The following is an 11,563-nucleotide window of genomic DNA, read 5'->3' on the forward strand; positions in this document are numbered from 1 at the left end:
CCGGTAATTATTATCGTTATCACGCACGGCCGGATCGATCGATCAACGTGAAACGACATGGGTTACTAGTAGTTCTGTGGTTATGGTACGAATAGGTACTCATCAAAGAGAGTATAATCTCTTTGGTACTCATAGTCATACTCACCGATGACCCGACCCCCTCACTATACTCATTACTAGTACTTGTACAGTGCATCATTTACATCGAATTACACAAACAGACATACAAATAAACAAACAACATGTAGTAAAATACATTGTAATAATTTCTCTAAGAGTAAAATCAACAATATTTCAAAGACGACCAATCAAGTGTCTCTAAAATAATATGAATGAATGAAAATGACATTTCTCTCTCTCTTTTCCTTTTTTCCCCAATGTGTGATATCTATTAATACTCTACATCAAATATTCATCTGAACACATAGGTATATTATTTCAAACTATAAGTACTTTTAGTAAGTACTTTTACTTCTTAGTACTAAGAAAAACAGGCAATGAAATATCGTGTTTCAGACCATACATGTCAAGAGAACAGCTAGGTGTCTATTAACATTATCAATTCTCTTACTTCAACCAACAATCTATTATTTGACACTCACTCAAAAATGTAGTAAAATTTCAACATACGCATTACAAAATGAACATTCTTTTCTATTCATCCAATTCTATTCATCATCTTATTTGTATATACAAGTCTAGTGAGTATCAAACTGATTAACATCCGGCGTGCTCTTGAACGGGACCAACTAAAAAGATTGTCATTTCTTTTCCTCGAGTTGTGTTAATTGCTATCCTATTTTTAAGATCCTTTACATTGATATAGGCCTACTTTATTATTCAAAAAAAAAAAACAACAACAACACATAAATAATATGCGAACATCCTTTACGCTGTTAAGTAACCAAATTTAAAATATCGAGTATAACTGGTTGACAAAACTTTTCCATCTTACCCATATCTCTATATCACAATTTGGTGGGTTTTTTTAACCGCTTGACATATTGCAAAATAATCTAAAAAAGAATTAACATCAACATCATATTTCCTCTTAAATATAGTGACATTTTCACTTTCACCTAACGAATCATTAACAAAACGAATTCCTTCTCTTTACCACATTCGTTTAAAAACCGACACACTCCCTACAGTGATCACAATATTATTTTTCCACAAAGGTTGGCACTGGAAATGACTACTACAGTATGATAAACCGAAAGTAAATCACCGTAAGCTGTGCATACTTCTTTCCAAAAGGATTACAGGTATACGAGGCTTGCTCGAATATTAAGAAAACATTTCCGAGGCTCATATTTATTATTTTGATTGATGGGTCTGGGGCAAAAATATACTCAATAATTGTTCCTGTTGTTTGTTTCTTTGTTTGTTTGTTCATTGGTCTTTTGCCTAAAGCTGATGCAAAGTTTCAGTCCAAGTATAGCAGACGGATACATATATAGTGTTGTGTAAAGTTTTGCCCAATTGAAATCCGTTCTTTAACATCAAGACTCCTCCCCGATTCACCCCTTGATCGTATATATTGACTATTGTGTATCATCGATGTGTAAGTGAAATTGTAAGATGCAAAAAGACTTAAAATCTGACGCTCGAAGAGAGAGGACATGCCATAAGACACCTCTCGAATAAAGTGTCTTTGAAATGCTCAACTTTGTATCAGAAGTCATTCATTGAGCGTACCTCTAAAAGAACCCGATACACAACAACGTTATTTATAGACCGGGCTTGCGTAGACCAAAGTAGGTCAGAGTACAAGTACAAGTATCACGTTTGTGACTTGATGGCACTAATAATAGACACCACAATCATGTATCCGCAGGGAGGTGACCTCCCTGGTACCCGAATTAAGCTTTTAGTGTTTATAGTCTGGTCAAGGGACCTAATTATCGTTGATTTGCAAGCACATAATATAGTATGTTAGAGAAGACTTCCCATTTCCCATCAATGTAATGTAAATATCATCTACTATATACGAGTATTCAGGACTGCATGAAGCGACCCGTTTTAACTCTGAAACTTTATCTCAAGAATAATCTCAAGTAGGTGTTGATAGAACAAACTAAATAATGATCACATGGGATACAAAGGATGGAGATGGAAGAAAACGCCACCCCCACTGTGACCGAAGATGTATCTCTTTTCCTTTCCTTTGTTTGTTGTTTGCTGTGTGCTCTCATAGTTTTGTATTTGCTTTTTGGGGGACACGTTTCTATTTGTTTTTGTTTTTGCTTTTGTGTTAGATTTTGGTTGGCGGTTTTTGTTTTTGTTTTTGTTTTTGTTTTTTGTTTTTTAATGGCCTAAATCGTGATCGAGATTTCTATTGCAACTATGAAACAGTGTACCACACATCTATGAGATTGATAAAGCCCGATGATAAAGTCGCCTTTACACATGCCAGTCAGAAAAAAAAAAGAAAAGCTAAGCAAACAACCTCCATAACAAAGAAAAAACAATTCTTACTTTACGTCGATCATTCGGCAATGACAAACCAATTAGAATTTGCGTCACGATTTTGCACACCTGACGGTATAGTCGTACGCCCTGTCTGATGTACATTTACGTCTACATTCATGACTGTACATGTGCCCGATGGGAGATTACACGAACGCACTTGTCTACGTACTCGATTGTTAACAGGAATGTACGGCAGTAAAACAAAGGAAAACAAAATAGTGACGTCAATTATGTAAAATGTGCCAACTGGCCACTGCAAACCATCCGGGAACGCAATTAAATTGTCTACATATAAGCACCACGGCTTTTGGAGCAACTATAAAAATACAAAGCATATACGTGACTTGAAATCACTCAATGACTTGCTCAATGAAAGTTATAAAACTCATCTCTGTTGCATCATTAAGGTAGGTTCAAAGTATAATATAATAACTTGGGGGAAAAAAACCCTCATGCATTATCCGGAGTTTGTCTTACATAGTTTTAACCTTACAAGCATTTTAACGATTTGATCTTTTAAAATAACAGAGACCGATGCTTAAAGGGGCCCTGAAATCCAAATGCACGTTGATTTTTGTTGGTTTATGATACCCTCAACATCACTTTTGCGGTGAAACGAATATCTAGAAACATTCCATATATTTTTAACGATTTTTCTTCTATTTTTCTTCAGATTACTTGAATTGGAAACGCCCACAAAAAATCCTTCCAAACCAATCAATATTAATATTCTTGAGATGACCTCATCTTTCAATCATTGCTAGAGTACTGAAATGCTTAACAAAAGACATTGGAACGCACCTTCCTCTCGACTCAGCATAACTTGCATGTTCCCTCGCCATGTCTTTTGTAGTCACATTAATATGACAGAAACATGCAAGTTATGCTGAGTTGACAGGAAGGTGCACTCCAATGTCTTTTGTTAAACATTTCAGTACTTTAGCAATAATTGACAGATTACGTCATCTCAAGAATATTGATATTGACTGGTTTGGAAGGATTTTTTGTGGGCGTTCCCAAGTAATCTGAAGAAAAATAGAAGAAAAATCGTTAAAAATATATGGAATGTTTCTAGATATTTGTTTTACCGCAAAAGTGATGTTGAGGGTATCATAAATCAACACTAATCAACATGCATTTGGATTTCAGGGCCCCTTAAGACGGAAAATGATAAAATCATATCTGTTCATATCTGTATCATTTGTTTTTACCAAAAAGTTGATAAGGCATTTCACATCATTTATATAATAATGATGAAAAGACAATCTTTTTATCACAGTGCAAAGGTACAAATACTCATCACGATTACTATCATTGCACGCTATATTCTGTCATGATTGTGATCCCTTTAGATCTGCAGGGGCCGCGGAAGCGGGGGGGGGGGGGGGGGCTGGGGGGGCTGCAGCTCCCCCCCCCCCCCCACACTTTTGGTTCGTCAAAAAAAAAAAAATTCGAAAAAATTCGAAAAAAATCACAACACTCATGAATTTCAATTCCCAAAGATTCCGCCCTTAGATTCTTCCCGTCTAAGCGGGGGGGGGGGGGGGGGGGGGGGGGGGGGGGTCTTGACCTTGCCACCCCCCCCCCCCGGTCCCGCAGCCCCCCCCCCCCCACACTGAAAAACGTTCCGCGGCCCTGATCTGTACAAGTTTTACAGAATCTGATAATAACGATGGAGACAATATAAAAGAAAAAAACAAAACAAAACAAACACAAGGTATGCTTCGCATTGTGCGACTTTCAGAAAGTCTCAGTCTTCAAGGTTCAACCCGACGTGAGAGTTTAATTCAAGAGTATCCATCACAGTTGGTCACAATAGCAGAAAAGCATTGTTATTCATGTATACTGATGGAGGAAGGAACACCAGAAAGTTTGATGGCGTGAAACTTACGATGTCAAAAAAAAAAAAAAGAGAAAAATAGCTAACATGTATTATAGGTATTTACACAATCGCACTGAAGATTTGTATTTTGCGCTGGTACATGCTTCAAAGCAGAATCGAGACGACGCTAAGTATCCCTAACAATGCTTGGCAAACATTGACCAGCCGCAGCGATAATGAAGGCTGCGAGAGTATAACTGTGTTATTGTCAATTCTCTGCGAGCTGCTGAAGAATCCCGAATGCAAACAGTGAGTGACAATTTGCGAGATGCATGGGGTTGCTTATTACTTCTTGAGTGCAATCTCATACCAGAGAAAGCGAGAAGTGGGGAATACGACTGTCCGAAAAAGGTGAGGAGAGCCCGTGTTGCACAGAGTGCTATAATTATGAGTGTATTAAAGACATTTGAAGATGACAGGGTTCTGTTCGCAACTTGAATTTCAGCAACGGACAACAGGTTTGTTATAGGTGATATACTTAGAGGAAATTTGCCTTGGTGTATTTGCTTTCCGTTCGGAATTTGAAAAAATTGAATCGCATGAAAACCAAGGAGTCCATTACACTCTGAAGAAATCTCTACAAGCGTCGTAGTGAGTCCCTTCGCATGTTTTCCCCCGATATGCTCCAGCATCATAATGACGATTGAGCATCACTAATGATCACCGCATGGTGGACAGCTGGAAAAGACGTATCAATTAACATACTGTGACGTCATAACGAAATCTCACGGGTAAAGGCAAGTTGCTTTCACGCATATAAGGATGATAGCAGTGAGTTGAAGTAGCCAATTGTGTCGGTGCACTCAGAGACTAACAAGATGGAGAGACTGCTTTACCCGTCTCCGAGCCCGCGATTTAGATTCAAAACCAATGAAGTCATGCCGATAGCGCAGTTATCCAAGGAGATGAACCGCAAGATACATGACGAATTCCTGGCCAGGTCTCGCCAAAACATCATTGCTTGTCAGCACAGAATCATCCAGGTTCGCGAAAAATTTCCTGAAGAGGAGAGTAGTCCAGCAGAGGACGTCAACTGTAACGACGGCATCATACTGTCGAAGACAGTTCCGGAAAATGGGTCTAAACCTGACAACAATGAACAGGAGATTCCTGAGAGTGACGAAAACAAATCAGATTCACCAAAGAATGCTGCGATTGTTGCAAAGTCAGATTCAAAACAGCTCCTTAGGCAGAGGAGTCAATCCCGTGCGGAAATTGTCCCTCCAAAGCACAACATTCCATCAGATAAAGAAAGAGTCGTAGTCAGAAGACACTCTGAAACTTCTGTGTGGAATCCTTTTTCTCGGCACAGTGTAGACAAGCACACTTGGCCGAATCTATCTCCAAAGAGGACTCCTCCACACACACCCACATCACGAACACCGTCACCACTTCGGCAGCATTTGGCGACTTCTCACAATAATTCACGCACCAACTCACCACGTCGTCAGAAGACACCGAGTCTTTCGGCCCTGCCTCGTTTGGATGCTGCTATGAGACGCAACAGTGATCCCGCTCCGACTGCGAGATTTGTCGACATCACTAACGACAACGGCGAATCGGCGTTATGCATCGACGGCAAGGAAATGGGCGAGATGTATCACGGTTCTCTTTTCCGCGTCCTTCGGCATTCCTTGAGCGCGTTCGACTCACAGCCGCGTAACAGCGTCGACAATGTGTGGCGTAAGTCCTTCGACGGACTCGACGAAAATCTGAAGTTTCCAGAATCACGGAAACTCTCTCGTCAACCGCAACCGCCGACAACACCGAGAAGACACCTTCGTTCGCCACCGATATCGCAGCAGCAGCTGGACAAGATTCGACGTGATCACGAGGTCCTCGTTGGCAGACAGCTGTGTCGACCGATCTCATTCAGAAAGAGAACCACTACTATATAAACATTTTGTAGGAATAATGTTGGTTATGCAGATATCGTCACCATCAGATCTCGGTGAGCTGGTGAGGTCTCGCTATTTTGGACAATCCTCGTCGGCATCAATTGTGCATGTACATAATCAATATCGATCTATACTATTTTGTAATCTGGTCAAACGTTCAAAATGTATACTGTTATATCTGACATCTGTGCTAATACGGTAATTAGGAACCGATCGAAATGATTGGCCTTTATGACCCTCTGAAAGAATATCTACCTCTGCTGCTTTTGTATTGATCATGGAAGTGGCAGATTTGGAGGTCATTTTTCTTCAGAAGAGTTATGAAGACTGTAAACATATTTTGTTTGCAAGTGAAACTTCATATCGGTTTTTTTTTTTTAGTTTGAAACTTTTTTTTTTGGTGATTTACAAGAATTGTTGATAAAATCTCACTTATCACGTACATAAAAAGAAGGCAAAATCTAGCAGCTTAAGAGTGTGTAACCGTGGTGGCCATAAGTTTCATGTTTCCGTTTCTTTAGATTTACTTAAAGATCCTTTAGGTTTTGTGCAATATTGGCAAAAACGATAGTAGTTGTACACAATCAGTCTGGCGAAATCTGTTAAATATTGTAAAGAATGTATATTTGAATGTGCAAGTTGCGACAATTTGTATGTTTCTGACATTGGTACAATCTTACATTATTTTGATTGGTCTATCTGTGATTGGTTTTGTAATGAATGAAAAATGAATGAAAACCGTATAAGATGTAGTTATCATCCCAACATCACTGGTCTCGTGTGCATTGTTGCTGAATTCAATACGATACACATTGTACAGCGTAATTCACGATCTCAGTGACGTCCCATGTGTATGTACATGTATGCGAATATCACACCATTGTGGTCAAGTATTGAGTAAAGTGAGAATCCCAATTCGCATGATGTAATTCAAACTGTTGCATTGCGTCACTTTGTGTCTTATGTTGTGATCGTATCTGCTGAAAAATGTAATACAGGATCGTAGACTATATCAATTTTTTTTTTTCAAAATTCAAAATTGAAAATTGTGAACATTTTCTGTGAGTAAATCGAGCGAGCGATTTACGGTCGATAGAAGGGCATTGGCGCATGCAGGAACTTTTCCATGGGGGAGGAGGCAAAAATCTTAAATCTTTTAGTATGGAAGCGAGTAAGGAGGGTTTGGTATTGGGTATTTCCCTCCTTCAGAATTGAACTTTTGTATTAGAGGAATTGAAATTCAACTACCTCAGGGCCGGAGGAACCGGAGGGGCTCGTTCCCCCCTCCCACACTTATTATTATTATTATTATTATTATTGTTGTTTGTTTATTTGTTTGTTTTGTTTGTTTGTTTGTGTTTTTTTTTTTGGGGGGGGATAATACATAGGAATAAAGTCTAAGGGCACCCTTACTTTTTGTTATCCAGGAAGTGGCACCAGAAATATAAGCCGCCCCAACCACTTTTAAATACGTGGCGCCGGCCATGTACCTGGTCCACACTCGGGGTAGATTGTTTGGAAAGTTTTAGGCAGTTGAAAGTTAGACGATATAGTGGTCATTTATTTGAATTGCAAAGTAAAATAAGAAACAAACTAAGTATGGATATATATTTCATTTACTGCTCGAATTCTTTAAAAATCTTACATCCAAGCGCAGAGAGATTTTTTTTTCCGAATTGGAATTCAACGATCTGCTGAACGCTTTGGGTGAAATTGAAATTTGTAGACAATAAAACCTAAGTCGGTTTAATCTTATCTAATCGGCAAAAACAACAGCAACAACAACAACAACAATCTCGAAACAAACTATACTATTTCATTTGTTTCGTGTCAAACAAAGATCAAGTGGACCCTGTTCGCCAGCAAAACAAAGCAAAGCAAAACAAAACAAAACAAAACAAAAAGGGTGTTCGTTTGCACCCCTGCGCGCCCCTGTATAGTCACCGGCTTGTTATTTATACAGTACATACTGTCAAATAATGATAAAGAAGGCAAACTGTACACTAAACCCACGAGTAACGTGCTTCTCCTGAATTGTCAAGAAGTTTAAATTTTATTTTCAGTGGTGTGGTTATAAGACTGATGATAACAACAATGATAATCACGGTATGATAGTCACACTAATTACCCCTTCCTTAATGACTGACCCATTCTTACAACCCTTATTCTACCTGGAGAGAGAGAGAGAAAAGGAAGAAAAGAGATATCTCATTTGTCACTCATGTCTCATATCTTACACACACACACATACACACACACAGACACACACATATATCTATATATATATATATATATATATATATATATATATATATATATATATATATATATATATGTACATATTTATGAGATATGAGAAAGGAAGGAGAAAACGGTGCGTAGCTTTGACATCATTATTCCTCTTACTGTTCCTCCTTTTCGGAACTATACCGGTATAGAGGAAACACAGCTATAAACATGTAGGAAGAAAGGGAGAGAGTGCGGATGTATGATATACGCCAACATGATTACTGTACATGATGTTTACAGTCTAAATGCCAATCAATGGACTCTTATTATCATTATTCTTTTTGTTTTGTTTTGGGTTTTTTTTTTGTTTTGCTTTGTTTGTTTGTTTGTTTGTTTGGTTGGTTGGTTGGTTGGTTGGTTGGTTGTTGTTGTTGCTTTTTTTTTGGGGGGGGGGGAGCGACTGGTAAGTCTATCTGGTGATGACTGTATGAAGATATTTTGTTTGTGCACCATTATTGTTTTTCCCGAACGGCAGTAAAACCATTGAGAAACTATGAAAAACAAACGGCGACTTGTTTGTTTTCTGATGCTACTTCGAGAAGAAAAGAGTGATGATGATTACGCATGTTTGCGTGCAGGCACCTATACACGTTTGTTTGTTGTTGTAAAATGCGTTTGAACTTGAGGGAGTTTATGCAAGACCAACAGCGATTGTAGAAGAGAAACTTGGTCATAACATGTTGTTTTAACATTTATTCGGCCGCGAGATTTTTTTTTCAGGCTTGTTATGTTTTGCGTGAAGAGTAATTATCATCAGTTGGTCGTACTCAAAATTGGGGCAATTATAATCAAGGGAGACAGTGTGTTTGTGGCAAACCTGTTGGTCAATAGCAGTTAATCAGGCAGGTTATATTTGGCATCTGATTACAGTGCATTGTTCTGGCATTACTTTTACAAGCATGACCTTACAAAATCAGCTACAGGCTGATTTCCTTTACATGTCAACATGATCGAGCAGTATGCGTATTTGTAAAGCTAATTGATACCTTTACCATGTAATTTTTCGTCATTTGATGTTATAAAGAAAAAGCAACTTTTTGAAAGATTAGACCATGCATTGGTCAGCAATTACCAATCATTTAACATGGTCAAACACGTAAACAACAAGACCAAATCAACACAGTCTGTGATATACGCAAATGTATAGACCTATACATACATAATACAAATCACATGACTAATCAATTGCAGTTTTATCAATTGTCGTTTTCAAAGAGCTTCAATGTTTCAGTATATATGTGAGTGGGCCACTCTTTTTGCATAATTTATAGGAATATACTGGGTCTAACCACTTGGGTCCCACTTTTTTTATTAACATCCTGAAGTGGCGCTAGAAAAATTTGGTAAAGCTTTTGTTGTTTTTGCTTTCAAGCTGATTAGAACTGCCCCCTCCCCCTTTTAAAAACGCACCGCCGGCCGGCCGTGGCACATAAATACTATAGTTTACTTCCTCTCAACCAACTCCCTATATCATTCCACTTCATACAGCTAAGCATAATCCTTACACAGAAAAACAAAACAACAACAACAACAACAACAACAATAATAATAATAATAATAATAATAATAATAATGATAATAATAATGATAATAATAATAATAATAATAATAATAATAATAATAATAATAATAATAATAACAACAATATCAACAACATCATCATCAACCATTTCCAATCCAGAGAATTTAACTGAATGAATCTATGGTTAGACCAGGGACATAAGGTCATACATTATGTAGGCCTATACACATTTACCGTGACAACCTGGCGTAAACAAACTGTCTATTGCATTAGTGAGATAATAGACCTGTGTGCATTATCAAAAACATCGTATCACCACAGATCATTATTTCATTTAACATAGCCTTTTACAGAATGTCATTGCCCCGCGTCCAAAAACACGATACCAAATAGTTCGAATTTCATGAATGCATTCTTTCTACGCCTTCGAAATCTCCCTACCGCTATACACACAAAACCTGCGCGATTTTAACACAAAACTTGTGATTAAATAACGTAATCCATATTTTACATATTTGGTACACAGAAAACACATTCCATTCCAGCGAATTTAACTTTAAAACTGTTTAACTTTTTTAATTCATCCATTCATTCATTCATTCATTCATTCATTCATTCATTCATTCATTCATTCATTCATTTATTCATTGTATTTCATTTCCGGGGCAGAAACATAATAATGATGTTTAACAGAAGATGAATGCATTACATCACAGTGTATAATGAAGGAAATAAGTTTACAAAATTGGAGATACGGTAATACGGGAAGTCTATACGCCACAGAAAGCATACAGAAAACATACAGAAATGCTGGATTATAGGGAGGAATATAAATTTATCTATCTGGAATCACGTTTCCCACTTTTCCAAATGTATCGAAACTTAGATTGCATATAAATTGCTAACTTTTCTGCTTATCTTGTTCATACAGAACTTTTATTCTAATCAAATCGGTGTGTTATCTTTCCTTCCTAAAAAAAAAAAATAACCAAAATTATGATTAGCTTACTGATCTTTTGTTTGTCTGGTAAATCAATACCAAAAAGAATCTCTTCCAACTAAACTGCTGCAAATTAACATATAAAAAAAAAGTACTGCACTTTTCCTAAACCTTCATAGAAAATTAGCATGTTTAATATGAATGTTTGTAAATCTTTTCCTCTTTATGGCAAAAGGAACATAAAGTTTACAAACTTAAGCTGAAATAGGTGATTATTCGTATACTCTATATACTCCATGCGATAAGGTGGTACTTCTTCCCATACTGAAGTTATCTTTATTAGAAAAATCATTTTAAAAGAATCTCAGTTTTTTTTTTCATCAACGAATTATCACTAATTAATTTTCCTCACCAATTCAGCATAACATCTTCGGAGGTAATCTTATATATAAATATATAAATATATATATTTTTTTGTGAAATACTCGATCAACACATCTAAGTAATATTGTCCTTTGTTGTAAGAATAATCCACTGAATATAATTCCCCACTCTTATCC

The sequence above is a fragment of the Diadema setosum genome, chromosome 2 (genome assembly GCF_964275005.1).
Source record: "Diadema setosum chromosome 2, eeDiaSeto1, whole genome shotgun sequence".
In the NCBI taxonomy this organism is placed as follows: domain Eukaryota; kingdom Metazoa; phylum Echinodermata; class Echinoidea; order Diadematoida; family Diadematidae; genus Diadema; species Diadema setosum.